At 34.3% G+C, this 16,443-nt stretch overlaps 1 long non-coding RNA gene across 4 annotated transcripts; it reads right to left on the bottom strand.

Annotated features, from left to right (window-relative positions):
• Positions 1-3,835: 3,835 nt before the first annotated feature.
• On the bottom strand, positions 3,836-13,551 carry LOC105661783 (uncharacterized). 4 transcript variants are annotated; one of them, XR_013038494.1, is made up of 4 exons: positions 9,477-10,009; positions 7,433-7,695; positions 4,046-7,019; positions 3,836-3,939 (listed from the first exon to the last, which is right to left on the bottom strand). It is a non-coding gene; the product is annotated as an uncharacterized LOC105661783 (long non-coding RNA). The 4 variants fall into 4 exon arrangements; XR_013038498.1 differs by lacking the exon at positions 9,477-10,009 and adding an exon at positions 13,469-13,551 and having other exon boundaries at positions 3,836-7,019; XR_013038495.1 differs by having other exon boundaries at positions 3,836-7,019; positions 8,975-10,009.
• Between the last annotated feature and the right edge of the window lie 2,892 nt (positions 13,552-16,443).

The raw sequence follows: 16,443 nt of genomic DNA, 5'->3' as shown, positions 1-16,443 counted from the left end.
AATATCGAATAATCACAAACTGTGAAGATCTCGCTATCGAGTCGATTAAAAGTTACGACGGTGGAAAATCGCCGATGCTATTAGGAATCGGCAAATGACGATGATGCAAGCGTGCAGAAGAAAGAACCGTTCCTTTCTCTTTTCCCCCTTATAGCAGTTTTATTTGCGGCGGAATAAATAAAAATTTACGAGCAATTTACAGAGGGTCCTCAGCCAGGTCAGGGGGATCCATCAATTTACTCCGAAGTGCTCGTTTGGCGCGCAGGCTACAAAATCGTCGACGAAGTTCTCTTTATGAAGCTAGAATAGATTAATGCTCTCGTTTGTTCGGTAATGGCCCCGATAAATTATCTTAATAGCTCGAGGCGGCTATAAATATATTCCTCGGTTCCTGCGCTCTTACACTTGTTTTCCTGCTATATCGCGCTCTCTGTGTCTCTGCACACGCCGTCGCCATGTTTTCCGTGTCACTAATTCTAAGAACGGGATACCAAAGGGAAAGAATGGCTTGGGCAGAGGCGTTCGGTGTAAACGATGTCACTTTGCTACCGACGTGAATTATTTCTGCTTATGTACCGCGGTTTAACTGCTTTGGATGCAACTGCCACCTCGTAATTTCTTTATCAAGTATAACTTTATCTAACCCTCCTCTGTAATGGAGACGATGCTCATAATCCGAACTTAATAATTGTACAGGGTGAGGCAGTACTTTTTTTGTGTTTGGAAATGGAGGAAACGTATCAAATGATTTATTAGGTCATTGGTATAGGGTGCGTAGAGGGGTGTTAAGTTGAAGACGAAATTTTCAATTGAATTGAATTTTCATAGTTGGACATTTAATCTCCGGAAATTTGGAGATGTAGAGGTTTAGATATATGTACAGAAATTTAAACATTTAGGATTTCAGTAATTTAGAAACTTGGAAACTTGGAAACTTAGAAACATAGAAATTTAGAAATTTAGAAATTTAGAAATTTAGAAATCTAGAAATCTAGAAATCTAGAAATCTAGAAATCTAGAAATCTAGAAATTTAGAAATTTAGAAATTTAGAAATTTAGAAATTTAGAAATTTAGAAATCTAGAAATCTAGAAATCTAGAAATCTAGAAATTTAGAAATCCCGAAATCTAGAAATTTAGAAATCGAGAAAGGTAGAAATCCAAAGAAGGAATTTAAAAATGTAGAAATATAAGAATTTTGAAATTTAGAAATGTAGGTAGGTTTTAACACTACTTTCTTCTCATCCAGATGTCACGGATTTATAAAAAAAAAAATACTACGAAGAAGGCGAAATGGAGCCACGAAAATTTATTACAGGCCATAAAAGTATATAATGAAGAGAAATGACCATTCGTAAGGCTACCAATTATTCGAGATAGTATAGTCTCCTCAAAAAGTGTATTAAAAAAGGTATTAATGATATTTAGATTAAATTGACAATAAATATAAAAGTTTAACGATATTTATTTCTATTGCAAAGGATTCCGAAGAATTGGTAAACTTTTTAAAAATATTTAACAATGGATTATTTTAAAAAATTCATATGTAATTTATGTAGTAAATTTTAAAATAAGAATAGCATCGTAACAAAGTTTGTAACTTAAAATAAAAAATTTATGAAGCAGTCATTTGACCAATTCAGTAATCTTAGTATTAAATGTGCATTTATGTATCAAAAATTATTCCAACTTCCCTATAATTGTAAATAACCAGGTAAGGTCTTTATATTCTATTAAAGTACGAAGGGAATAGAATGATTTAGCATCGGCACGGTTAATGTACACGTTTCGTCGGGAGACAGCGCGCGTACCGGTATTTGGTTGAAATTAGGTTGGTAATGCATCAATAGTCGGTCTCGGTAGCTCTTAACGCCGTAAAGTTGTTTGATGGCACCGCTATCACCCCTAACAGTTCCTAACAGTCCAACGCACAGCTCACGTTGCGCCCCGGAGTCTAACATTGCAACCGTGAGTTATTCACTTAATGCGGCCATTACGCGCTCCTCGATGGCGCTTCATCCTGATTTACTTGACAAGCATTTATTGCTTCTATCTCGGCTAGTGATATTAAACCCTCTTGCTCGCATTTCCTACCTACGTACCCTACACGTTCTGGTATTGGCTCGAAAAGTATACTTACGATGATTTTCGAGCCTTAGCCCTTCTACTTAACTTTAAAGTAAGCTCGTTTAAATTCTAATCGCCCGTTTAATTTCGGTGTCTTCATCTTCAGCAATTTAGTTCACGAGACTTGGTAAGGGTAGGTAATGGACGCAGACAGAGGGGAGCACAATTTCAAGTATATTCAGATTTTTAATTTTTATATATAAAATAATTATCAGCAGGTATAATTTAACATTTTTTATGGAAAGGTAGAATTTCTAAAAAGTTAGTAAAAGTTAGTAAAAAATTATTCAGAAAGACGTGTGTTATACATGAGATATGTTAAAATTGAGATCACTGAAATAGTGTGCTCTATTCGGTATATTCAGTGATGTTTATAAATTAATAAATAATATTATACACTTTAATGTATATTGACTAATACATTCTGTCATTGCATGCACATTAAGTATTACTAATATGACAATTCAGAAACAGGGCAGATGTATCCTTACAGAGTGTAATTGCAGAGTGTGTTGTAATTATCTTTTGCACTTAAAGGCTGCCTTACACAAAATCTTAAGACCAAAATTCGGCGATAATGCAAATATCTTGACACATTACTAAACTGTCAATGCTTAAACAATTGCAACCTTATGTTATTTAAAATCCCCACAATTACATAACTTGAATAACCCGACTACATGACTATATCCGGCGGAGCTGTTAAAAGACGCATTTAGCGAAAAGTAGAAACCGTATAAATTTTGAAAACGGGCCTACAGATTTCCGTTGTATACGGAACTTTTGATGAAAGCTTTGCTAGCGATGCTTGAAACTCTGAGCGTAGATTTTAGCCGGTGGTTGGCAGTTCAACCATCCTTTGCAACGTGTAGCATCCTCTCGTAGCGCCTCGGTTGAAACCTCGTAAACCCGGGAACGACCAATTAAACGAAACGAGCAGCGCACTGATGCACTCTCTGGCTGGTTGCCTGCCTGCCGGCATTACCTACAGGTTATACGACTCACGGAATTACCCTCAAATTACACAGTTGGTGCCGATGTGTGTACTTCCCCCTCGCGCTGTTCTGTATACTTACGGTTGGATAACAACCGGTCTGCTAGCAACATCGCTACGATCGAGAAAACGCTCTTTCCTCTCACTATCAGACTCCAACAGCTCAAAACACCCGCCAACGACGATTCTAACGTCCCTAGCTAAGCTATTCTTACTTGCTCCCTTGTTCGATCGACTGGTCTCCAAGAAAGTGACGGTTATGGAAAGTATTCGCGCTTCGATTTGACTTAACCATGTCGAACCGTTCCGAGAACCTATAAACTCTGTACTCGCTCGTTTCAACTCCTTTTTAACTGGCAGACCTTCTTTGTTAGCACCGACTCTGTACGCAAACCGGGACAAACGAGCATGCTGAGAGACTTAGTATGTGCACCAGAAAGGATTATAGAGTATGTGCTCAGGTGATAGTACATCGCGGTTTCTAGCCGGATGGATGTTTATGTAACGTATCATTATTCTACTCGATTTATAGCCCCAGAATAAAAATTTATGCAAAGCATTTTAAATACTGAAGCTTCATACGGGTGCTAGGCGGGATGTTCATGCGGGACCGGTTGAATGATTGCTGAGGGTTTTACAATAAAACTATACAACACAACTTCTTGAATATCGTTTATTCTTCAAGTAGTATTTTATTCTTAAAATAATGTTTATATAATAATATAATTACTATCGTTGAACGACAATTTTACAAATCACTAGTCCCTTCTTACAAAGAGACAGAATTTCTCAGTTTGTCCGCCAGAGGTCCAAATCTTCCTAACACAAGAATTTTAATTTGCAGAGAATGTTGAAAATTGATGTAACGAAAAAATTCAATGGAAAGAAAAGGCGTTAAACGTTCGATTGATTCCCTTATACATACAAGAGGGGAAAGAAGTCCTCCGGTGGTTTCTTTGTCCATATGAATTTCCGATTCAACGAAGCGCCGGGTCTCTCGAAAACGTTACAGCAGAAACATCCACGTCGTTCTCGTCGAATACATTAGTGATCCCTAGCAGGCGACGCGGCGTAATGAATGTTTCCGGTGACAGCCGACAGCGGAGGATGCCTTCCGCGACAAACAATGCGGTTCTCTGTTCATCGAAACCGCTTCCACCCCTCTTCCGTGTCTCTTTCCTTTGCTTTCTGTGCCGCCAAAAGAATTCGTCGCCACCCTGTGCGGTTTAAATTCATGTGGTGTTTCTGCGGCCTCCGCTTCATTCTAACTTTAATTGACTGATATCCTACGGACCGAGAATCTTCAAATAATCGTGAAAAAACCACGACTGCAACAGCATTTTCCAATATCCTTCTAACAGAATTTCGTACACTGATTACGGATTCGGATACCGATTTCCTATATGATCGTTGACAGAATTGATTTCGAGAAAATATGTGTACCTTTTGCGGGGATGTGATACGAACAATAATGTCTGAAACGTGTGAAATGAAATTAAAATTAAAATATGCTTAATGGAATGTGGGATAAGTGTTTATATTTATTTATAGTAGATCGAGCTTTTACTCCTTGACATAGTTTGTCGAGTCTAACTCACGCAGTTGCAGGGTGATAAATCTTACTCGAGTTTTAAACACGCTACTATTTGAAGTTTCAGTACAATTATAATTTGCATAGACAAGGATCTGAATACAAAACACACATTTCAACTTACTTTATTCACTTTAATATTTCTGTCAAAGGTAAAACCTCATATTACTTTACAATTTTGACTGCGCCAAAAAAGAATTTTAAATCGAAAGTTCTGTAGAGAGCACATTTATGCAGTATATGTATACTTTTATATATTTTCATGGACTTGTATAAATGTGACTACTGTGTTGAATTTTTGTGATATGTCAAGAAATGTGAGGGGTATTTGTACCTTCTCTGTAGGGCAAAAGATTCGCTGAACGATTACAAGATATCTAATACCTGACTGTGGTCACGGACCGACGTAGGAATAATGCGAGCGATGCAAACAGGAGAAACTGCTGGGAATGTTGCAAAATGCAGTCGAATCGAATCTGAGCGCGACGAGGGTATGGAATTCTCGCGGACCGGCTACAGATATAACCGGTAACAATGGAAATGGACTCGCTGGGCATCGGTGGTCCCCACAAGTGGTTGAGCATTCCAACATCGAATCGTTGTTGGAGTTCGAAATGTGAAGGTACACGTATTGTGGAACGAAGACCACAAGTGCAGTTTCGCGCCCCGTTTCTCGTGTGCATGCATACCGCACTGCCAACAGATCGGCTAATTTTCAACGACGATATGTTAAGACCCCCTACAATGTAATGGATGCAAATCCTCCGAATACGATATCTATCTTTCGGTCTTTCGGTTACGAAATGTACCATTGCTGATCTTCAGCCTTTCGATGTACCGCTGTGGTTTCCGTTACAATGCGAACAACCCGAACACTTGAGTACTGATAATGTCATCTGCTCGATTTTCTGATGCTGCAAGAATACCTTTCTTGTTTAATATGCAAAATAATGTAAAATTATTTTTAACTTCGAATGGCGACTTTCATTGCCAGGTCTACTGAAAAGAATCTTGATGTGATTGATATAGTATCATTTTGAAAAGTGGATTCATTTAATGTTTTGTTTTTAATAAACACCTTCTTATAGATTTTAAGATACATGATTTTAGAACGTGGAGATCTTGAAAACATAGGTAACTTGTATTATAGGAATCTTGATAGAGATCCTGTAGTGACTTTGACATGAAGATTTATATAACTAGAGAGTCTACGATTTAGATACTTGTCCGTTTAGGATTTTGAGCATACAATAATTTAGTCTTGACTGTACCAGAAGTATTAACGAATAAATCGACCATTTCATTCACAATGAGTCATTAACGTCATCCAAAAGCGAACGATCAATTGAAACGTATGCTAGCGTCATCCAAGAATACTGGTGCAAGAGGTTAATTATGGCGTTAGCGTTGAAACCTGGCTGCTGTTCAAATTGCTGGCCAGCAAAAGTTGCGTAGATATAGCCGAAGGAGAACCGGTCGAAAAGTCAGGAAAGAAAAACGATCCTTCCATTGTCCATTACACGATCCGCGTCTAGAGCCTCGATTCCGCCACGAATACCTCGAGATTCATGCCATCCCCATGCTTGGATCATGTAGCGAAGGCCTTTAGAGACTCCGTAGAGTAGAGAGTCGTTGATCAGAGGCGAGGTTATCTCTTGTCTCTGCATGAGGCGGCCAAATGAAAGGCACCGACAACGTCCAGCAGCGGACCATACATCAACTCGTGGCTTGAGTAAATAAGCGGTACCCTGCTCCATCTTCTTTCTCTCCCTATATTATAGGGACCCTATATGCTTACTATCTCGTTGCCTTGCTTTCGAGTGTTATACCAGGGATCCGTGGATTTTATCTACGTGTTCTTTCGGATACAGGTTGTTTCTGATCTGATGTACAACCGAAACACGGAGGAATACGTGGTAAAGACGGAAAATAATACACTTTTTATTCTGCTACTTTTTTGCAAAATGAACTTGGAGTTTTGAAGTATTTGTGTGAAAATTTGTTCACGGTGCAAAAAATGACAAGAACTTTTTTATTAATTTTATTGAATAAGTCTAGTCATTAATATCTTTATCAGTTATTAATACAGCTGTAATTTATGAACAGTTATTAATACTGTTTTAGTTTGTTAGCGCTCATTCTTCGTAACATTACTTATGTACACTGATGTTCGGGTACATGAACACTGTTTAAGACCACGTGGGGCCATATATCCGGAGGGAAGCGTTTCGAAAAATTGACCGATGCGATTTAACTCCAACTGTTTTCGTTGCTCCATTCTTATCAAAATATTATTCCTAGAACATGACTGTAAAAATAACTCCTTAATTAGCGACCAAACTTGGATATTATTGAAATAAAATATTTGAAAAATGATTACTTAAATTTAAATAAAAATAGAACTAACTTGTCCTGTTTTCAATTGTACTAAATCGATATCCCCTACACATGAAAGACATTTTTAAGAGTTTGAGATATAATTGAACATCGCACTATTCAAAAATGAATTAACTGTTTAAAAGCGAATAAAAGAGCATGAAATAATGTAATAAATAAAATGTTACGTGTACATTAGCATGAGCCCAATATATGAAATACGGAATACCGCGGCATGTGTAATAAAAGTCTCTAAAATAAAGTAGCTATCTGGCCAGCAGATAAGCCGGTAATATGTTTCTGAGTAAACGGTCAGATTCTGATAAATACAAGTTATGCGCTTACGTGCAATGTCTTTTCGGTCGTCCAATAAATTAAAGCATTCCTCTTCTCTATCCCTTCGTTTCTCTTCTGTCCGCCATAAACGAAAACCCAGAGGCCGTGAACAGGGTGTTAGTATGATTATAATTTATTCTTGATTAGCGTTAATCCTAACCCTCTCTCTTCTTCTCGCAACATCAACTTCTTTTTATTGGGTCATTCGTTTGACAGTAATTTACGCTTATGATTGTAATGTCGACAGATTTATCGAACGTTGCCATGAAAATCTGAAACATGAAATAGAACGGTACATAAATTCAATTAAGGACAGCGTGAAAGTATCTTTCTGGATAGAATTCTCGTAGAAAGTGTACAATTTTGTCGACTGTTGTGCCACTTCTGTTTCTTTTATCTGCTTTGTGATTATAGTAATTTCGTGTTGAGTCACAATTTAATGGTTCGTGGCTGTAAATTGCTTTCGACGCAAAATTAATTAATTACATGCTCTTTACATTGTAAATAATAGTTATCATTTTTGTAGGACAACTTAATATATTTTCAATCATAGGATGTTCATTTATTCAGCTGTTTTAATTTTGTACGATTTTAATTTGATACGTAATATCGTTTTTATTAATATAAGAATTGTGAGTTACGCTGTAAAGCTTATTGGTTATAATACAATATTATAAATAATACATAAATGTAAAATTAAATTAATTATAAATATTAGGACTTTTTGATGAACGAAAATGAATAGTGAGAGAAGAAAACATCCGCAAATAAATCTTACAAAATATACAAGAATTAGAAATATATATTTAACTGAAAAAACTGAAAATTGAAAGGATCAACAATATTACAAGATAAATTAAGTTACATTAATTTTTATCTTTATACGATGAGTACTATAATATTTCGATTAACCGCCATTATACAATCATTAGATATTTTTTGCTAAGTTAACGTTATCTGTAACGAAATATTAATTGCGGTTGAGAAAAAAATAAGCATTAATTTCATCCCGTTAAACCGTCATCGGATTTGATTAATGAATTCCCCGCCATTATCGAACAGTGATGGATAAAGGAGATATCGCGAATATAAATAATTAATGAATTTATTTACTGCTTAATGCTCGCGAAAAAAAAAACTCTCTTGGTAAATACTACAATTTATGTCAAACCGTAGTGCGCGTTAACATTTATTTTATAGTCACAGTTCAAAGCAATATCTTCTGTCAGCATAACATTTTCTCTATTTTATTAGAAGCATAAACGGTAAATCAAGATAAGTACAATTATTTTGTAGATTCAGGCGATAAAAGAACTCGTTTTTCAAGGTGAAAACAGTTTATACATTTCCATAGCAGGTTCGATCGTGTACAAAAAGATTAAAAAATTATGATAGTGTTTATCGCGCATGAAATAGCTACAATATGTAACAATATACATATATGTTGCAAAATCTTGATAAATAAATAATTCATTTTATCAGTGATAATGTTACATTTTCTACCGTGTTCATAATTTTAATCAATACTTATATTGACGGAATTATAAATACCATTATTATTAACAATTTCTTTTGCATCCGAATAATCCTTGCAATTGTTCGAATGTTTGCTGCGTATAATCTGTAGGATCAGAATAGAATAATTTCGTTGGTTGATAAAATTCTGAAGACGTTTATTCGAGAAGAAATCAGGCTTCCAACACAAACTCATAAAGCGTTCATCAATTATCGTCGTATTACATAAATTACATCGCATCAATTTTCGTTCGTGCTGTTCGTGACCTGCTATTTTCTTGACAGCTTAAAGTTTGTCAGTTTCATGGCGTTAATCGAAATACAACCGTACAGTCTCGTACGTGTGTAGCTTTCCAAGAGAGATACGGGTATTCCGCATGTATCTGGACCGAAGGCGAAACGACATTAGCCGCTGTTATCCGTTCAAACAAAATGTCAAAGTGCCAAATGATAATGCAGAGAAGATAAATCAAGCATGCTGAAAAGATGACGGTGATAAATGTAAACCCGTCTGTCAGTCGGCCCCGGAGATAGTTACCGAGATACACGACGAGTCGTGACTGATGGCGATGTCGTGAGATGTGGTATCATAATAATTCATAAAGGCCGAGGCCAGAGGCTTAATCGTTGATTAATGAAAGGACAGACTTGTCCCGATCTCCTTCTTCCTTTTTCTCGTTCCACTGTTATTTCTTGCTCTTTTTCTACCGCTTCGCCGCTGCTGCTGTTTCATCTTCTTCTTTCCCATCCTTTCTCTCTTCTTCTTTTTCTTCTTCGGTGATGGTGCTGCCGCCTGACGTATGTATATGTACCAACGGAGCGAGACGAGTAATCCGACATGTGTTCGTTTGGGCGATAGAACCAATTAATGTTGCGGCGGCCACGTTGTCCCGTCGAGTCCATAACTCACCGAGCAACCTCCTTCCACGGGATTCTCCAATACGGCTTTGAATCTACGCTGACACACGCAAGTGTTCGAACAGCCAGCACGTTCACGGCTAAATTATTAAGCCATTTCATAGTTGATGTCCTTTTCTACCAGTCAATCAAACCGGATGAAAGAATCAATAATGTGCGTTACTTTTGATCGGAGAACAGTGTAATATCGAACACGATGCTCTTTTGTAGGTAGAAAACATTTCCCAAAGTGTCCCTTGGGACAATTATGACCTGCGAATATTACAAATACAATCTGCAATATTAGCACGATTTTGAATTTGTAGAAGTAATTTACATTTTGACAATTACAAAAAATTAAATTTTGTTGTGTTACGATGAAGAATTATTTAGTTAAAGAAGTACTATATGTCATATATCTTATTATTATATAGATATTATATATTTTGTTATTGTACAGATTGCGTACTGTATAGATTGTATACAGTTTTGTCCGGATATATGGCCACGAATGTGTCCGCTTATATGGACTCGAGTTAAAAATAATTCTTAGAACCACTAACTTCAATTAAACTTTATAGTAATTAAGTTATTAATCTTTCTTTATTAGAAATTATTTTGTTACTTCTGTTTAATTATTTTAGAAATGTACTAATAAACAGCATGTACTAAAATGTAATTGTTTTTATAAATAAAGAATAGGTAATGTTATAAACTTAGAATAAATCTTTTCCTCATAACTTTTTATAGATTTCAACATATTTTCCTATAACACTTTGTCATCCACCAAATATTTTGGGATTTACAATTTTGTCCAACTAGCAAAAATTAAAAAGAATCTTGGGAATTCGTGGTTTAAGGTAAAAACGCTATTCGCTATAATTCTTCGAATTTATCGCGCATCCATGTTTGCGTGAATTTTTTATTATAAAATAGAGTCTGATAGGGAAACTGTTTTGTTAAAAATACACATAAAATGAATAAACGTGTCATTTCGTTACTGCAAAGTAGAATAAAGGATTCTTCAAATTGACGGAGAAACAAAAATTATACAATACAAATACACGAATAACCTCTTTCCCAAATATTAGTCATATAAAAATTTGCCTTAAAGGCAAATTTTAAATATCTGTAAAACTTGTATATTACATTAGTAAACAAATATACATAAATAAATTTACTAATAATTTCTGAAAAATAGTTGAAAGAATAGTTGTTCCTAAATTGTACATAAACGCTGATACACTTGAAATTTTACTGTATAACTATATAATTGTGCAACTGTATAATATTATAACTGTTATAACTGTATAACTGTAACTGTATAACTATAATTTTACAGTATACCATATTTACCATATAATTACCATGTAAGTGTATTATTTACATACTTAAAACCTATCGTTTGCAATAATTATAATCTTGTAAAAGAACCGTGGTAAAGAGCGATTACACCTTTATCGGCTACACAAGAACACACGTATTTACCGCCATCTGAAGTTATTTTCAATCAACTTACATGTTAAGTTCATTTAACTTTGAGTAAATTACAGCTAATATTAGTCTATACACATTAAATTGCAATTGGCTACTAATTTGAAGATTTCTTAATAAACTACTAATATCTGATACAAAATTTCATTAAATAAACTTCTCTTTGGATGCACAATATTTTTATTCTTAGTTGCAACGGTGACTTCCCACGGTACAATATGACTGAAAGTGGATGACCTTTTTTTGATCGTTTAACACTACTTTCTTACTATAAACTTACTGTTTATGCTGTAATAGCATCTTGATTAATCTGTAATAAACCTTGATTGGATTGCGATTACCTACGATCTTAATCAACATCAGAGTTTTCGATTAACCACAGTTTTGTCCGACCTCCCTTTATAGATATCTTATAAGTCTTTCTGTAAATGTCTCCTCTTCAGTTCGTTCGATTTCAAGCTCAAATAACCGATTCCGATTTATGAAACTATGAAAACCGTTAATCGAGCTATTGTATTCGCAAATAGTGTGATATTAAAAGATTTCTTGTAACCGAACACACGGAGTTGTTTACTCGATGTTGAAGCGAAGGAGGAATGTTCTTTTTTCAGTCCTTTTACAACTTGTAAAGTACGTACTATTCATTTACAATAATTACACGTGTTTATGCCAAACATAAATTGTAACTTTTTTCCAGCTTACGTAAAACGAAGTGATCATGAAAACAGATAAGTACATTCAGTGATATTTTATGCAATAACGAGATTTCTTAATTAACGGAATAATACGTTAATTGGAATTAATTGACCGGTGCTTTCGTAGAAGTAACTGTACTCAAATCCTGTTTCAAAGAAATGCCGCTGCCCATTACACGAATAATTATCCATACCAGATGCATTAAACTATGCACATTGTTTCATATTTATTAACGCCTAAATGACTTGCTTAGCATTCCTTCACTGGAAATTCAAGAATTTCTCTAGTCTTATATTCTTTACATATCTCGTATCAGCGCGAATTGATTTAATTAAATATCCTTATTCGTTACGCTTAGTTGGTGATTAGAACCGGAATCCATTTTTTTTTCACTTACATATCGGACTATCGAAAAATCAACGTATCTATCAATAACCCGAAGACAAGATTTATGGAACGCGTACCTCGTATTTTTATCGATTTACGTGTGCTACATAATGCTATGTGTTTTGTAAGATTAAAAAGATATTGACAGTAAAATTTCTGCGTTTTATATTGCGGTATAATGTTCACTTGATTAGATAAAACGAGTTAAGCGATCTGTTATAGTGTCGTACAAATGTGTCGAAAGTCAATCCTGAAAATATTAAGAATTTAAAGGCAAGAGACTTCGCAGTTATGATATACAAAAGGTTTCGAAAAACTGCAAAATTTTATGAGTATACGAATCATTTCACACAAAGACTAATATCTAAATCGTAAAGATACTTTCAAGACACAAAAATACTAAAGTAATATTTAAATCATAAAGATATGACAGATAGATATACGGACATAAAGATACCAAAATGGTATCTTAGAGATACAATAAAAACATAAAGGTAAGATCTAAATCGCGAAGACACTATAAAAACATAAATATACTATGAAGATAATCCATTTAAATCTTTTGCAATGTTAATGATACAAATATTTTATCTGATGTGAAATTTCAATGCCATCAGAACAGACTGCAAGGTATATTTTTGCTCAAAGAAAATCTTGTAAGAATTTTCAAAGTTAATGAAATTTTCTGCGTGTAAGTATGTACAAGGTGTTAATGATAATGGACCGGTGTTTCTTCGTATTTAATAAAAAAGAAGGAAAGAGGAAATGTAGTGTAATTTATTAGCAACATCTATATGGATTTAACATTCACATTATTTACTGATAAATGGAGATTTTTTAAATGTAATTTTATGTTTCAAATGTAATGTTCGTAAATAATGTATTTTTTAATGTTATACAAAGTGTACATAACAAAAGTTTATTTGTTTGTATGTTTGCGATATTTAAAGCCAAGGACTGAAACGAAAGAAACAAATTGAACATTTTGTAATGTTGTGTTCATTAGAATAAATATAAGTAGTTTACTGCTAATTGGTACTTGCTTTTTGTACGAACCTGTATATAATAAGCGTTCATCTAATCTGTGAAATGTTTTCTTATCTGGTAGACGTCTATGAGAGAACGATTCGCGTATAAACATCTAGCTTTGACTGAATTAGATTCAACAAGGCCATACATTAAGTGTATGTCTACCATTTCTTGATACGAATAATTATTCATTCTTGTTTACTTAATTACGCGCTTCTGACTTCTAACACACAGCGAGTTAGGGAATCGTGACGTACTTCTAGCAGGAGAACTAAACGTACAAATAGAATTCTGAAGTAATATATGACTGGTTTAGAGATTTGGAAGTTTAAGTACCAATATTTAAAATTTTTCAAATTTTCAAATTTTACACTCGATTGTATATTTACAAATTTTGTCGTTTTTATACTTGGTAATTTGAGAATTTGGAATTTGGGAATTTGGGAATTTTGAAAATTTGGATGTTTGAAAATTTGGATATTTGAGAATTTGAATATTTCGGAATTTAGATATTTAGAAATTTATATATTTGCGAATTTGAACATTTAGGTATTTGGACATTTGGCAATTTATTACTCTATTTGTCAATAAAAAGTGATTTCAAATGCTTTCTATCACTACAGGTACACAATTACAATTTTTTGACTATTATTTTTCAAAATAGAAGAAAACGAAGCACTAATCAAATCAGATCATATTTAATGCTTAACAAACATAATTTTACATAAATAAAGCCATTAGAAGTTACTATACTTCTTCCACAGCATTACAAATACTAGTTCTCAATACTTTTTCGCGCCAGTGATTCACTCAAACCCATCACTAATCTACCACACCATTCAATAATATAGAAAGTAATATCGGTTTTTACTTCGCAAACCAGCGTCAGCTGTGTTCAATGCATGTGTAATACCTTTACAATCATAGTCACGTCAATAAATTCCAATTAACAAAATAAGAAAAACAAGTTTCTTTTATTTCCACATAAATCATGACACAACTATTTTCCTACATTTTTCCTCCGAAATTTCCGACTTATCTTCATTCTTTCGATATGAATACACAAACCACAGATTCACCTAAATTCCACGCCATGAATCATGATTTATTATCAGCTAATCACGAATTTACGTATCCATGCGACCGAAACAATTCTGGTGCTCCACGCTCTGATTAATGTGGATGAACCGGAATTTATGGACAACAATTGCGATTAAACTCCAAGGTTTTGCTCGAGCAAATCTTTTCGGCAGAAATACGTTTAACGTTTTCTTGAAAATATACAGGGTGTTACCTGTAGCGCTACTCACGATTTTTCTCCCACTTGCAGCCACCTTACGAAAAAAAGTTTAGAACAATATTTGCAGGGTATGAAGTGCACAACAGATTTCCATCTTTGCACAATACATTTCCACTTCTGTAAATCGAGTAATATGTTAATAAAAGTATCATGTAACACGTGTTTTGAATTCGTCTCGATGTCCTCTAAAGCTATGAATAAAAAAAATGTATGTTCCTATTTAAAAAACCCAAGGTGACCTTCACTTTGCCAAGAGAACAAACTATTTTCAAAATTTGCTTTACTAATATCTATTGTGCACTTCACACCCTGCAGATATTGTTCTAAACTTTTTTTCGTAAGGTGGCTACAAGTGGGAGAAAAATCGTGAGTAGTATTAAAGGTAATACCTTGTATACCGTGGGTTAGGAAACGATTCGAACTTTCAAAGTATCAGCACATACCTAAGGATATAGATAGGGAGATTATAGGTAGAAAGAGAAAGATAGAAGAAGGGGAAGCGAGTAAAACGCAGGGCTGCGTGCCTGCCAGTAATCACGCGTCGGGATAAAGTTATTCCGGGGCATAAATAACCGACATGTCTGGAATAAGGCATTAATTTATGTTATTTATCGCCCATTACGCAGCAAAGAAACATTCGCATGGGAAATAATGTATCATTCTCAACACGCGTCTGCGATGAACTCGGGGAATCGAGAATGATTCAGAATGCCAACGAACGGACAAACAGCCATATATATACGTGTACATGTATGTATATACATTTACCGATACATGAAAGCATTTGACAAGCAGTATGTTCACCGTATATTAAAAGTGACATACTTTTCATTTTCTACGGCTGAGATATTTCTCGCGATAATCACCTTGGATTAACTCGCAAAGATGGAATTAATATATTACGTTGCCGTCGAAATTGCAACTTTAGGCAAAAAATCGACGCAATAATTCATTAACTAATAATATTACTAAGTTTACGAGATGGAAGTTGTAATTTATAGACCACTGTTTTATAATCTACGATTTTACGAGTTAAAAGTTGTATCTAATTGCAACCATGTTGCGGTCGTGAGCGTTTTCTTTGGTTGAAGTTTGTACTTGATTATTATATCAAATGGTGTCAACGAATTAACTGTGATAGTATGGGACATTATATGTTTGTTATGCAAGTCAATTATTTTCGTTATAAGTAATAAAAATATATCAAGACTTTTTTATTTATCTGTTAAGTACGTGTAAATGTAGTTAAAAGTAGTATATCGTCAAGTATGTAATATTTAATAGGTGAATGTATAAATTACTGTGGACTTTGACAATGCATTTTGTTGACTAATTTCTCATAGCGGAGTAATATTTCAACGCGTAAACAATGTTTATGTTTTCGAGGAATTAGCATTTTTTTAATTTATAATTTCAACTGTAAGCAGATTTTAATACGTATAGAATTGATAGATTTTGAAAATGAGTGTTTCTATTATGGTGGTTTTCTTGTTTAATTAGATTATGAGAAGTAAATTTTTGGGTCCCACTTTTTATTTTAAAGAACTTTCGAATTTTCAAAGCTACTATTTCTACTATTATATTTCTAATTTTTAAATTCTCAAATATTCCAAGTTTCAAATTTTTAAATGTTCAAATTTTCATATTCTCAAATTGTCTAATTCTCACATTCTCACATTCTCACATTCTCACATTCTCACAT

Source organism: Megachile rotundata, chromosome 1 (genome assembly GCF_050947335.1).
Source record: "Megachile rotundata isolate GNS110a chromosome 1, iyMegRotu1, whole genome shotgun sequence".
Taxonomy (NCBI): domain Eukaryota; kingdom Metazoa; phylum Arthropoda; class Insecta; order Hymenoptera; family Megachilidae; genus Megachile; species Megachile rotundata.
The sequence above is the reverse complement of the archived record's forward strand: the minus strand, read 5'-3'. Positions and strand labels throughout refer to the sequence as shown.